Source organism: Poromitra crassiceps (genome assembly GCF_964638095.1).
Source record: "Poromitra crassiceps genome assembly, chromosome: 1".
In the NCBI taxonomy this organism is placed as follows: Eukaryota; Metazoa; Chordata; class Actinopteri; order Beryciformes; family Melamphaidae; genus Poromitra; species Poromitra crassiceps.
Window position 1 is genome coordinate 50,610,312 of NC_139623.1, and position 13,621 is coordinate 50,623,932.

Consider the following 13,621-nt stretch of genomic DNA (forward strand, 5'->3'; position numbering starts at 1 on the left):
GGGTAATGAGGGCCAATGGCGGGGCAAATGGTAATGATTGGGGCGGAGGTGATGTTAGGAGCTTGGGGCTAGTGGTTGGGGTTGGGGTACCCCCTTTTTTGTCATTTTTGTGCAGGGTCGTCCAATCGAGAGCCAAAGTGACCGCCTACTTCCTGCTTCAGCTACGAACCAGCCGCGGAAACAAATGAACGGTGGTGGACGGCGAAAGACGATATTTCTTTTAAATCTCTTTTGAATTGTGCCACGAAAAGATAACTTTGCATGTCAAGAAAGTCGCAGTTGGTCGTAAAACTGAAACGTAAGGTTTTGTTTTGTGCAAAAGCGACTCCGTCTCTCGTCTCGCTCAATATACGTCACACCAACACCAACACGGCCTGGCGGGAGAGACGTCACTTATGTGACTGGTTGTGTGTAGAGCTTTCTGATGTATAACTTATAGTGCAACAGTTTTACCACAAACTGCTACTTTCTTGACTTGCAAAGTTATCTTTTAAATTGACAAACATCATAATGTGGACCGCATGGCACAATTCAAACAGGATAAAATAAACGATTGTCTCTCGACATTCACCACCATTCTTTCTTTTTCGTTGCAGTTTTTATTGTGTTTTTGCTCCAAGTGAAATGTTTTACGGTCACTCACGATTCAGTAGCTGGCTGGTTGGCTTGGTTCCAGGTTTAAAACTCTTTATATAAGGATTTTTCCAAACAACTATGGAGAAAATTAATGAGGAATTCATTCTCTGATGGAGCGAGAGCTGAGAAAAAGTGGGCGGGCACTGTTGAGCTCCATACCTTTGCCTTTTCTGCCAGAGAACAGGGTTCGATTCCTCATGTTTTCAAAAGACATTTCAACCTACATGTATACACTGATAGCCTGCCTGCATACTTATGCTAGCGGGGGATGGGCGGGGCGGGCTGGTGCCTGACAGCTGATAACAGATTGGGAGGGGGCGAATGCAGGCCGGATGCTAATGATTGGGGTGGAGGTAAGGTTAGGAGCTGGGGGATGGGGATGGGGGTGTATGGAGGGAAAGTGAGGTGGACCTAAGGTCAGAAGGAACGTGTGAGGCGTGGTCACTCCCTCATTAGTCAGACACGCAGCTTGGAAACAGAAGGTCCATCTACATTTACATTGTTCCCATCACACTCCTGCCCACAATGACTTGCAGTGAGGGCCACAGCAGACTCAGCTTCTATTCTATTCTATTCTATTCTATTCTATTCTATTCTATTCTATTCTATTCTATTCTACTCTATTCTATTCTAATTAAGAAGTGAAAATGTCAGTATGTGATGAGTTTGGGCAGAGAACAGGTTGAATAAATTGCCAATTGTACTTTAAGTACAGTACTTGAGTAAATGTACTTGGATACTTTACACCTCTAGCTAATACTGAGGAGTGTGGAGGTCAGAGTTTTGCTTGCTGATACAACATAACAATGAAACTGAAACTTCATGAGCAGAAACACTGAGGAAACAGACTGACACAGTGCTGGACACACAGGTGATCCCTGCAGAAACACTGAGGAAACAGACTGACACAGTGCTGGACACACAGGTGATCCCTGAGAAGTACTGAGGAAACAGACTGACACAGTGCTGGACACACAGGTGATCCCTGAGAAGTACAGACATGTGTTAGTCCATATAGAACACACAGGAAGGTGGCCAGCACAACTTTGTCCCCATTGACTTCAGTTGTTTTGTAGAAGGCTGCTATAACCTCCCTGTGTGTTATATGGACTAACTTCACCTGTGTTTACTTTACACTGACATGAGACCAAATGCGAGTACCGAATTTAAAGAAGCACATACCAGTCAACAGGACGTAGCTGCGCACTATGTATTCTGTTTTGATCTAAAGGCTTCTGCTTAAACACTGGAAATGTGTTTCTTACGCAAATAAAATAGTGACGTTGATCCTAAATGAATTTCTTTCCAAAGCCACTTGTCTTTCCATCAAGGCAAAGGGCAGTTACTTTGAATAATATCAAATGCAAGATCATTTTGATTTGTTTAACACTTTTTGTTCGGTTGCTGCATTGTGTCATTTCATAGTTTTTGATGTCTTTACAATGATTCTAAAATGTGGAAAATAGCATAAATTAATAAAAATGTTGTGTGTTCAAACGTTTGCCTGGTGTACCCTCAATTGCAAACAATCAGCGATCATCATCAGCGACATTTTGCATGCTCTGTCGAGGGCATGATCTATCTCCCTGCTTTCCCACATCTTTTTTTAACTAACTTCATCGTTTCTGGACAGTTGGTATCTCCATCTTTGTATCTCTTCTTCTCCAAAGCCAGACCATGTTGATGCCTGGAGGCTGGATGTGCATACCAGCAGCTGTGGTCCTGACCTGAAGGTCCACTCCCACGCTGCAGCTCCATTGTGGTGTGTTTGTGTTAATCATTACCTGTGCTGCTCGCAACACAATGGGACAAGCTGAGAGTGGCTTTGTGATGCAGGGGAGCTGCTGCCAAAACACAGAGAGAGGAGAGAGGGGGAGGGAGAGAGAAAGGACGAGGGGGCCCAGCAAGAGACGTTCATCTAAACATGTCATTTGAAGCCTTAAATCTTTTATTAAGTAATTTGAAAAAATGTGAACATTTTTATTTAAAACGTCGCTGCTATGAATGATGCCTGCTGCTCCCCCCCCCCCAACAATGATTGTGAAAGTCATTTTTTGTTCATTGACTTTGTTACATCAAAAAGTAACATCACTCGAAGTAGTCTGGGTAACACTTCATAATACTGTAACACAAAAAATGGGTAGTTACTGAGGAACGAGTAAGGAACGAACCATTAGTTCATGAATAGTTAATGATTAGTTAATGAGTAGTTGATAGGTAGTTCCTTAATGGTAGTTACTTAAGAACTGACCATTAGTTACCATGTTAACGAACCAGTAAGTAATGATTACTTCCCTAAAAAAAACTTTTTTTATTTGTTTTCATTCACTAGTTCATTAATAGTTAATCGGTAGTTCCTTAAAGATCCTTAATGGTAGTTACTTAAGAACTGACCATTAGTTCCCATGGTAGTTACTTAAGAACTGACCATTAGTTACCATGTTAACGAACCAGTAAGTAATGATTACTTCCTTTTTTTTATTTTTTTTATTTCACTAGTTGTTAAGTAATGGTAAAGTAAGCAGGAAGTAATGGTGTATTCCTTAGTAACTACTCAGTAAGATGTACTGCTTTACTTGAGGGGGCACAAACATGTTAAGTAATGGTAAAGTAAGTAGGAAGTAATGGTGCATTCCTTACTAACAACTCGGTAAGATGTACTGCTTTACTTGAGGGGGCACAAACATGTTAAGTAATGGTAAAGTATGCAGGAAGTAATGGTGTATTCCTATAGTATATACCGAGTTGTTAGTAACTTACCATGTTGACTCTTTTATCTTCCTAGTGTAAGTATATAGTTGTTGTAGCCTAATACAAAATTATATTTCTCACAGTGTTAGTTCATGGCCCCTATCGTTGCATCGGCGCTGTTTCTAGGCCGAGCGCCTGGCGCAGCGCAAATCAGTGGGCGTGGACCAGCGCACTTGATATCTTGGTCTTGGCGCTAGACGCAGCCTCAACCATTACAACCACGCCTTTTAAGCGTAAAATTATGCACCGTCAGTTCATTGGATAAGTGCAATAAACGAATCGCATGCTTGCCTTTTAAGCTCCATTCCAGTGGTCCAGCAAAACCAGACGAAACCCAAGCCTCTGATCCCCCCCCCCCCCCCCCCCCCCCACCTCCCTTCATCCCGTCTGTCTCCATATATCGGCTATTATTCTATATTATGATGCTTCTCAAACCAATCTAACTGCAGTTTAAATACTGCAAGCATGTAAATACGCTACACTATAGCAAGATCAAAGTGAAAATAATGTTCTAAACGCATCGGATAGAAAAAAATATAGCCGGCTGGATGTCATGAGATTAGATGAAATTTGGCCAGAATGATATCGTTTTCTCTCTTCTCCCCCACTGCACGATGCAACATCCTCTGAATGACACCTATCACTTTTACTGGATCTGATTACTTTATTCTATTTTATTTAGCCTACTGGATTTTATTATTGAGTATTTGTATTTTATTTGGCCTATGCTTCCCCCCCCCCCCCCACCCCCTGCCCACAGGCTCTGACAAATATGTTCATTCTCAATAAAATCTTCAGTAATCAATCAGACTGGCTTTAAAAGCCAGGGGGTGCCTGGGAGGGGAGCTGCCGGGCCTCGAGCGGCCTTTCGGCGATCCAGGCCGGTTGCGGGAGTGGGCGCCGCACACCCCAGGTCCCGGTGGAGGGGAGGGGGAGTGGATGGGAGGATAGCCCTCGCCCTCCGACTCAGTGGTTTCCACTGCTGTAAATAAAATAATTGTATGAGCACTCAATCTGTTTGTCAGTCAGCTCCACTGCTGCACGACCCGCCTGCACGACCACCAGCGCCTCATAGCGCACCAGCGCGGCTCCGCTCCCCGCATCTCCTGCGTGATGCCCGGCGTCCTGTGAGGAGGAGAGGACGGCCCCGTGCTGCAGGGAGAGGAGAACGTAGAGGACGCCCCTATTAAATTAATCTTTTGCTTTGTCATTGTTTTTCATATTTTATTTAGAATTGTAGCCTAATTAAATATCCCCCTCTCTCTTTCTCATTCTTTCTTGCACTTAATGTAGGCTACACGGCACCTCGGACAGCTCCGCTGCCACAGACGGGGGAAACATTTGGAAATAATTCTAACTACTCTGCTTTGCAAACAGAAAATCTAAATACAACAGACAATTCTGTAATGAATAGCTGTAATGAGAGTGGGGTTTGAAGAAGCGCTACACAAAAGTTTCTCCAGTTTCTTTCTCTCTTTCTTTCTCTCTCCCTTTCTCTCACATTAAACGATATACATGCCTATAATGTCAATTATCTGAATGAAATAATAATACATATTAATTAGGAATATTAGTAATATTAGAAGCCTAGCTAATTTCGGGGGGGGGGGGGGGGGGTAATAAAACGTTGAGCTATATTAATACAAAGTTAATATTGCTAATCAAAATGTTCCAAAACGATTTTTTTATATATCAAATATGTGTAGTTAGACAGCTATCCCATTTGAAAAAGATCTGACAGATACAACTCTGCTGCTGTCTGGATGCTGCACATAAATGGGGATTATTATGATAGCCTAAACTAAATAAATGAAACTGTGCATTGCAGCTTCACCCAAAGCCTGAGAAGGGTTGCCACTGCATGCTGTAATCTTCCAATCTTATATTCTATTGTGTTCTAAACTATTTTTTTCTATATATTCTATTCTCCATTCACTATCCTGTCCCCGGCACTGAATAGGCCTGCTTTTCAAAAGCGCAAAGCGCTAAATTTACGCCAGGTCGGAAGATATCAGTAGGCCGGTATTTAGCGCCGACACGCCTAGTCTCGCCCATTCTGGGACTGCGCCACGCCCATTCGGCCTAAAGCGCATTTGGCAGCGTAAAGCCATGTTGATATCGTCCCAAAACAGGCGCAAGGCATGTTTTTTTGCGGTTAAGGCCCGTTTTAGCGCCGAAGGCCTGTGGGAGAATAGGGCCCCATATCTACAGATGAATTTTTTTTTGTCAAGAGGTGTTTCAAATTACCCCTGAACCCTGCCACTGCTTTCATTAGTCTCACTGACTGTTAATTATTGTTTGGCTGGCTGAATCTGTGTGTGCATGTGTGTGTGTGTGTGTGTTTGTGTGTGTGTGTGTGTGTGTGTGTGTGTGTGTGTGTGTGTGTGCGTGTGTGTGAGTGTGCGTGTGTGCGTGTGTGTGCGTGTGTGTGTGTGTGTGTGTGTGTGCGTGTGTGTGAGTGTGCGTGCGTGTGTGTGTGTGTGTGTGTGTGTGTGTGTGTGTGTGTGTGTGAATGCGTCCCCCCCCCCTTTGAAGTGTTTGGGACGTAAGCCACGGCTGAAATAACTCGCACTGATAACCTGGAGCGAGGATTCCCCCATGTAATTTTCTTTTCCCTTCTTTGTGACTTTGTTTCGTGTTTATCCAGCGGAATGTGATCTCTCATCGTGTGCTCTCTTGTGTTTCAAAACTACAAAGCCGCCGCCACTTAACGCTGTTTGCTTTTGTTTGGGGTTGTTTTATTTTGAGGCTGAATCAACTGGAGAGATAATTTTGTGCCGTTTTCGACCTGTGAGAGAGAAAAGAGCAGGAGAGAACAGGGGCGGAGTGAGTGATTTGGGGGCCCTCGGCAAAGGCGAGCACGGGGCCGCCTGAAAGACATGATGAGGTTGATGATTTATTTTTTATGATTTATGATTGATCCCTTTTTTTATCATAGACCATCTAAAAAATATTGATCAGAGTCACTGTGACACCTATTGGTTTTTGGACTCCCGTTTTGAAGCCTAGTGGGGCCGTCGCCATCTTGGGGTTCTGACGCAAGATGGCACAAGACCAGGGGTGTCCCAGCTCTGCCTGCTATTGGTCTGTGATTGGCAAGCTGCGCGATCACTGGACAGGCGACCTGTCAATCACGGCCAAAACATCATCCTTTCTATCATCTATTTTACTCTAAACGAGTGAGTTATATAAAAATTAACCACCGCACAGTGGTCATGAAAGGTGAGATTAGCTCTATAGACCAGAATCGTGTTGTGAACCAGGCTGTAAGCATGTATAATCCTGTTGTAAATACGGGCGTTTTAACATGGGGGTGAACGGGGAACGACTCCCTTTTTGGGCCCGCCTCAAGTGGCCATTCGCGGGAACTACAGCTTTCAGTGTCACTTCCGCAGCTTCCTCTGCCCAAGCCAGAGCTTGCCACCTGTTTTTAATCCATCCCTACATCTTAGCATCAAGTTAGGGCTGAGAAAACGATGCATGTTACGGCCATATTTGTTCTTTTTTGGTGTAGCTTGTCCTTTTTGTTTTGGTCTTACTTCTCTCTCAGCTGATGCAGTGGCAAGAGAAAGGAGCAAAAATAGTAACACAATAGTAATCACACTAGAACACTTTGTAATAGTACATATAACACAGACTTAACACTTTTCTTGTAGTTAAATTTAGTAGCTACAAAAAACGAATGTACTTTAAATGTACTTATTGCTATTCGAGTATACTACATTTAAGTATCTTCTTCTTTTTCTTACCTGGGCCACTATAGCCTGACGGATTATGGGTGACGATGACTCAATATTGAAATAATTTATTGTAACAAGAAGAGGGGCATTTCTCAATGAGTACATTGTGAGAGAGAGAGAGAGAGAGAGAGAGAGAGAGAGAGAGAGAGAGAGAGATTTTTTAAGTCAGAATGCTCCATTTTTTGGGAAGTTTATATGTACATATATCTTTGATTGTAAATTTTGACTGTTTGTACATTATACATCTTCGACTGTACATTCATTTATTATTATAATTTCCTTATTGTTGTACTGTTAATATGTGTATTTGCTTTGGCAATATAAGTGTCACAATCCACAGAACACTTAAAAAGTGAATTAAAATACCCCAGTCTTAAAAGTCACACAACACAGTTCTGGTTTAAAAAGGGTCTTTATATAAAAATGTGCAGAGAGTAGGCTACAGGCCAATAATTAAAATGCAAGCAGTGGAATAAAAGAGCTAAAAGTCATTAGGCAGCAGCTGGAAGAGTGGGGGTGGGGGGAGCGTTATCCATGGGCAATGGGGAGGGCAAGGATAAAAGCAATGATCGTTCTTTAAGAAAGTCACGGATACCATGCCCCGTTCCAATACCCATACTTGTACTTCTTTCTTGTAGTATGTACTGCCGCTGCCCTCACAAAGTATGGATTGTAGTGTGCAGCATGCATGCAAAATGCATACTATTGGGACACACTACATCTGTCGTCACGTGAGCTTCCTGAACTCCACCTCTTGCTCACTTCCGCCGACGTCCGCAGCGCCACATTTGATTTGATTTTTTTTTTTTTTTTTTCAATAAACAAAGTCTGGCAGTAACAAACAGTACATTATACAAAAAATTCAGACTAAACATTTACAAAATTGGAACAGACAATCAAATAAACAAAATAAAATAAATAAAGCAAAAACATTAAGTCAGAGTTCTAAACAGGAATCAAGATATGCATGTTTTGGTACACACTCCATGCTTGTTTGGTTTTAACATATTTCAAGGCTTTCTTGAACACGCAGCTCAGTCAGTGCGACGTAACTCCAGTAGGTGGCGGTAATGCACAAAAAGTTGTTTGCCAACCGCCATAAAACATTAGAAGAAGAAGAAGAAGACGTAACTTCCTGCTGCGCAAAGGATTGTGGGGAAGATTGGCTGGTGCAGCATGCATCGATGCATACTCCGAAATAGGAGCTGATGTAGTACAACATCCTGGTACTCTTGGCATACTGCATCTGACATACTATGTATTGGGACATACTAAATCTTTTTTTGCCTACTAAATAGTATGGAAGTATGGGTATTGGAACGGGGCCCCAGTCTTGTTTCCTCTGCTGGGGGTAAGCGGGGGGGGGAAGGGGGGAAGCGTCGCGCCGACAGCACACGTCCTCCTGGTCTCCTCGTAACTGTGCAATCCTCTGCGTGTGTGCTCCACACTGGTCGGGCCACCTTGCCGTTGTCCGGCTGCCTTGCCCACACACCAGCTCAGTCTGTTGTCGTCCGTGTCCTGTCCGTGCCGCTCCGCTCTCACACTCCACGACCACCTGGCCACACTAGCTCTGCTCAGCTCTCTCTCCTGCAGCTCGTCACAGCTGGGTTAAATCAGCCCCATCCGCTGATTGCCTGATCCGCTCCAGGTGTGTTGGAAAGGCGGGGGGGGGGGGGGAGTGTCCCAGTCCCTGCCAGGCAAGCAAAAACAACACAGCAAAACCACTCCAAATAATACAATATGAATAACTAAATGAGAATAATTCAGTGTGAATATACACATGCCACTTCACACTGGCTTCGCTTCCTGGCTACTTCGTGACATAAGCACTGTCTTTTCATGCCAATAAAGCTATTTGAAATTGAATTGAATTGAGAGAGAGAGAGAGAGAGAGAGAGAGAGAGAGAGAGAGAGAGCACCTTCTGTGTGTGTTGTAGATGGGTGTGTGTGTGTGTGTGTTGGGGAGAGGAGGGGGTGTTAATGGTCAGGAGTGAAAATTCACACGCGGGGAGTGATCAGCTGAATGGCAGATCTCATTAGAACAACATTGTTCTTACATTAGAGCTATTGTTACCACACAGTAGCCGCTTTCACACACAGATCGCGCAAAATTGCAGCTCAGAAGGCCCGCAAAGCCGGTAGCCTCTCCACAGAAATTGCTTTCACACACAGCCAAGCAGCACCGCCACATTCCCGTCCTGGGGTGTGCTTTCAGGTGACAGCCACCACTCCCGGATTGAAAGGCGAGCGGAGGCATTTCCACCCAGCTCCTCCTACCCCGAAGGAATATTCTCATAGGTTAGTGTAGCCTAGGCTACTGTATGATGAACGAATTCATTCAACAACCAAACATCGCCGATGTACGCCAGCCAATGACGTGCAGCTGCGGTCGTTAAGGATCAAAGTGATAAAACACGAAAGTGTTGTCCACATGCAGCATGGTAACAAGGCTTTCAATATTCATCTGATCGACTTTATGGATCACAGATGCACCATTATATAGCCCAATAGGTACAAGGCTAATTCTTATCTTTTGGTTCCAGTTTTTTGTAAAGCAAATTATTCCCATGAAGTAGCCTAATTAGCGTCCGTTCTGAAAGACGATGCCCGCATATCAAACAGCTGCAGTCTGCATAACATTCGTCGGGGGAATAGTATAGGCTATAAATGCACATGACTACTATAACATTAGTAGTTTTTGTAAGGGAATGTACAACTGGCTAGCTAGACAGATTGCAGTTCTGGAGCTGGTTTCCAGAGGGAATATCCTCAGACCAACTCACCACAGACAGCTATAGTCCTCTGAAGCTTATTATTAGATCCGTTAATTTTACCTACTAATGTCAACATCGTTGACAAGCCTAACCTACTTACTAGGCACGGAGCATTCCTCCTGGCCGCCTTTTTTTACTTTCACTTATGCCTTTCTTGCTGCATGAGGTGATTTCCCCTGTATTTTTTTTATGAATGAGCTGACCATTCGCACCGTTCCGGCTTGCCGCTCCTACGCTTTCAGGTGGAGGCAGGTTGCAGGGTAACCCGGCGCTGTAACTAGGTCCACTGGCGGAACGAAAGGCGTACAACAATTACCCACCAACCCGCGTTCACAACTTTCACATCGGAGGCGCGGATCCCATTTTGTGTGCATTTTACGGCTTTCAAGGCCGGTGTGAAAGCGGCTAGTAACACCCCATAGTACTGTGAGTGTGTGTACGTGTGTGTGTGTGTGTGTGTGTGTGTGCGCGCGTGTGTGTGTGCATGTGTGTGTGTGTGTGTGTGTGTGTGTGTGTGTGCATGCGCGTGCGAATGGGTGTGCCAAGTGTATTTTTGCATATAGCTCCATATGAAGACATTCTCACTCCCGCGAAAATACTGATGAATTTGGTCAGGACGCCCTCGCCATGAGGGTGTAGCCAACAACGTGTTACGGTAACGCTATGAGGGTGTAGCCAACAATGTGTTACGGTTATGATTTGGCAAATAAAACAACTGGGATAAGGTCAGAGAAATGGTTTGGTCATGGTTCAATAAGAAAAGCGTTTGTTAAACATGTAAATGTGGCTCATAGTTGAAATGTACTTTAAGAACCCCGCAAATGTATCCACCCATCTGTTACCCAGACACCAGCACCCTCAGGGCCGTATCCAGGGTTTTGAAATAGGGGACGTCCTGCAAGGGGAGGTGGATTCGGCGGGTGCCGCCAGATTTTTTTTTAGTTCCCCCCCCCCTTTTTAGCCATATTTAGAGTAATATATCATTTTAAATAAAACATTTTTTTTAACCTTTTTTAGCCATATTTAGAGGAATATATCATTCTAAATCAACATTAGGATTATACTGTTGTGATGTCATTATTCAGTATATTCTCTTTCATGTCACCACCTGCTCAGCTCTCCTGTCAACATAATTGTAACTAACAAACACAAACTGTTTTAGCCAAATTCATATCAAAATGACACCTACAAACACAGGTACACACCCCAAGCCGTACACAACACACAAAGTCATCATCAATAATAAAAAAAAACATACAGAGGGACCTGTTGGCTGGCAAGAACATGTATTTATTGTCATTGACATTGTCATTGATTTACATTACATTATAATGCTTGAAAATAATTTGGAATGAAGGGTTCAAATTATTGAATGTGATTATTATCAAATTATAGGCTAGCAAGAGTAATGCAACAATAACAAATACATAGTAGATGACACAAACATGTGGGCTCATGTACTCTTCAAATAAGTGAATGAAACCCTGCATAATGTAAAAACATTATATGATATGGTTTAAGGCTTCAAGCTACTGAATAGTGCGAAGGATGCCTATTGCCCAGTATCAAATACCCACCTCGGTCAAATCTAGTCTACTACAACACATACAGGTGCATCACCATAAATTAGAATATCATGACAATGTTCTATAATTTTTTATCAGTTATCAAATATATTATACTACTATAATACTATTATACTATAATTATACTATATATACAGTGTATATATACAGTTTAGTATATTCCAAATTAAAAATAACATTTATTTATTCCTGATAGGAACGATTGAAAAATAAAATAAAATATATTATGTTGTTTTTAACTTTACACCACCTCTTTTTGTTACTTATTGGGTCATGAAACTGAAACCATGCATACAGCCACCTGCATACCTGACTTCGGGAGCTTGGCAATTGGCATCATGCATGATTAGCCAGTAGCTTCCCAACGTGTCACACAGGTAACGTTACTTAAGAGACAGACTAGACACTTACTTTCTTGGTTGTTGCTAAAAAATCTGTCAGTGTCACTCACTCACCTCGTCTGTCGTTCACTCGCTCACTGTCTCGCAGCTCGCTCACCTTCAATTATCTCGCCAGGCAGACAAACAGTCATCACGACCATGCTGCTGCTCTCTCTGAATCAAGTTACCGCGGACGCGGCGTCAGATGACTTCCTGCCTGACCTGCCTTTCGTTTCAAAATAAAAGCGATCCCGTGTTTTTCATGCTTTTCCATGCAGCTTTTTAAAAAAAATTCTCTGAAATATTAGGGGAGGTCCGGTTTCCCCGTCCTCATAGCTAGATACGGCCATGAGCACCCTTACTGGCATTCATGTTATTTCATTGTCACACTCCCGTGGCGTCGATTTCAGATATTGTGGGAGTTCCATAGAAGTCTATTGGACTACCCTGCATGTTGTGGGAGTTATGTAGAAGTCTATTGGACTACCCTGCACGTTGTGGGAGTTCCATAGGAGTCTATTGGACTACCCTGCATGTTGTGGGAGTTATGTAGAGGTCTATTGGACTACCGTGCACGTTGTGGGAGTTCCATAGGAGTCTATTGGACTACCCTGCATGTTGTGGGAGTTCTATAGAAGTCTATTGGACTACCCTGCATGTTGTGGGAGTTCTGTAGAAGTCTATTGGACTACCCTGCATGTTGTGGGAGTTCTATAGAAGTCTATTGGACTACCCTGGACGTTGTGGGAGTTCTATAGAAGTCTATTGGACTACCCTGGATGTTGTGGGAGTTCTATAGAAGTCTATTGGACTACCCTGCACGTTGTGGGAGTTCTATAGAAGTCTATTGGACTACCTTGCACGTTGTGGGAGTTCTATAGAAGTCTGTTGGACTACCCTGCAGGTTGTTGGAGTTCTATAGAAGTCTGTTGGACTACCTTGCACGTTGTGGGAGTTCTATAGAAGTCTGTTGGACTACCCTGCATGTTGTGGGAGTTCTATAGAAGTATGATGGACTACCCGGCACATTGTTGGAGTTCTATAGAAGTCTGTTGGACTACCCTGCACGTTGTGGGAGTTCTATAGAAGTCTGTTGGACTACCCTGCATGTTGTGGGAGATCTATAGAAGTCTATCAGACTACCCTGCATGTTGTGGGAGTTTTATAGAACTCTAATGGACTACCCTGCACGTTGTGGGAGTTCTATAGAAGTCTATTGGACTACCCTGCACATTGTGGGAGTTCGATAGAAGTCTATAGGACTACCCTACATGTTGTGGGAGTTCTATAGAAGTCTGTTGGACTACCCTGCACGTTGTTGGACTTCTATAGAAGTCTGTTGGACTACCCTGCACGTTGTGGGAGTTCTACAGAAGTCTATTGAACTACCCTGCACGTTGTGGGAGTTCTATAGAAGTCTGTTGGACTACCCTGCATGTTGTTGGAGTTCTATAGAAGTCTGTTGGACTACCCTGCATGTTGTGGGAGTTCTATAGAAGTCTGTTGGACTAGCCTGCATGTTGTGGGAGTTCTATAGAAGTCTGTTGGACTACCTTGCACGTTGTGGGAATTCTATAGAAGTCTGTTGGACTACCCTGCATGTTGTGGGAGTTATATAGAAGTATGTTGGACTACCTGCATGTTGTGGGAGTTCTATAGAAGTCTGTTGGACTACCCTGCATGTTGTGGGAGTTCTATAGAGCTCTATTGGACTACGCTGCATGTTGTGGGAGTTCTATAGAAGTCTATCGGAC